Source organism: Triticum aestivum, chromosome 4D (genome assembly GCF_018294505.1).
Source record: "Triticum aestivum cultivar Chinese Spring chromosome 4D, IWGSC CS RefSeq v2.1, whole genome shotgun sequence".
Lineage (NCBI taxonomy): Eukaryota > Viridiplantae > Streptophyta > Magnoliopsida > Poales > Poaceae > Triticum > Triticum aestivum.
Window position 1 is genome coordinate 452,477,090 of NC_057805.1, and position 1,788 is coordinate 452,478,877.

Sequence of the window (1,788 nt, forward strand, 5' to 3'; positions counted from 1 at the left end):
CGTTGATGTTGGTTGTGTCCATCTTAGCCAATTTTTTGTGGGTGTGTGTGCTCATTGTGTTTGTATCACCCTGACACTTCATTTTGAGTCAACAAAATCCAGCCTTTATCGAAAAACAACTAGGGTGACCATTGTCCCAAGAACAAGAAATTTTATTATCATAACTCAAGGTAGCTAGACCAACTTATTTTCCATCTCTATGACAATCAAAATAAGAACTTACTAGTTGTCGTGGTCATGTTCCTATAGTCCCCATAAACAGCTACTGCAAAATCTCACCATCATGAAATTATATCCGACCTTTAAAATGTGAATGCCCAACGAATTTGCGAGGTGAAAACCTTGTGTGTAGTTGGGGCTTCCATTGTTACCGTGTCCGCAACATAGAGGTAGTAAACACACCTTCTTACGATAACCATACCATTGGCATTCTTAAGGATCACAACCGTGGCCCCGTCTCCTTCATCTTCATGAAGTGATGCATACACATTCAACTTGATGAACCGTAGCTACAATTTTTTCCAGCTGCTACCTCTTGAGCATGCGTTGGTTTTCCCTTGAAGAGGAAAGGGTGATGCAGCAAAGTAGCGTAAGTATTTCAGTTTTTGAGAACCAAGGTATCAATCCAATAGGAGGCCACACGCAAGTCCCTCGTACCTACACAAACAAATAAGAACCTTGCAACCAACGCGATAAAGGGGTTGTCAATCCCTTCTCGGCAACTTGCAAAAGTGAGATCTGATAGAGATGATAAGATAATATTTTTGGTATTTTTATGATAAAGATTAAAAGTAAAGATTGCAAAATAAACGGCGAAAGAAATAGCTACTTGACGGAAGATTAATATGATGGAAAATAGACCCGGGGGCCATAGGTTTCACTAGTGGCTTCTCTCAAGATAGCATAAGTATTATGGTGGGTGAACAAATTACTGTCGAGCAATTGATAGAGAAGTGCATAATTATGAGAATATCTAGGCATGATCATGTATATAGGCATCACGTCCGCAACAAGTAGACCGACTCCTGCCTGCATCTACTACTATTACTCCACACATCGACCGCTATCCAGCATGCATCTAGAGTATTAAGTTCATAAGAACAGAGTAATGCATTAGGCAAGATGACTTGATGTAGAGGGATAAACTCAAGCATTATGATATAAACCCCATCTTTTTATCCTTGATGGCAACAATACAATATGTGTCGTTTCCCCTGCTGTCACTGGGATCGAGCAACACAAGATTGAACCCAAATCTAAGCACTTCTACCATTGCAAGAAAGATCAATCTAGTAGGCCAAACCAAACTGATAATTCGAAGAGATTTGCAAAGATAACCAATCATACATAAAAGAATTCAGAGAAGATTCAAACATTGTTCATAGATAATCTTGATCATAAACCCACAATTCATCGGATCTCGACAAACACACCGCAAAAAGAGTTACATCGAATAGATCTCCAAGAAGATCGAGGAGAACTTTGTATTGAGATCCAAAGAGATAGAAGAAGCCATCTAGCTAATAAGTATGGACCCGAAGGTCTGTGGTAAACTACTCACACATCATCGGAGAGGCTATGGTGTTGATGTAGAAGCCCTCCGTGATCGATTCCCCCGCCGGCGGAGCGCCGGAAAAGGCCCCAAGATGGGATATCACGGGTACAGAAGGTTGCGGCAGTGGAAATAGGGTTTCGTGGTGCTCCTTGATGGTTTCGGGGTACTTGGGTATATATAGGAGGAAGAAGTAGGTCGGTGGAGCCACGAGGGGCCGACGAGGGTGGGGGGCG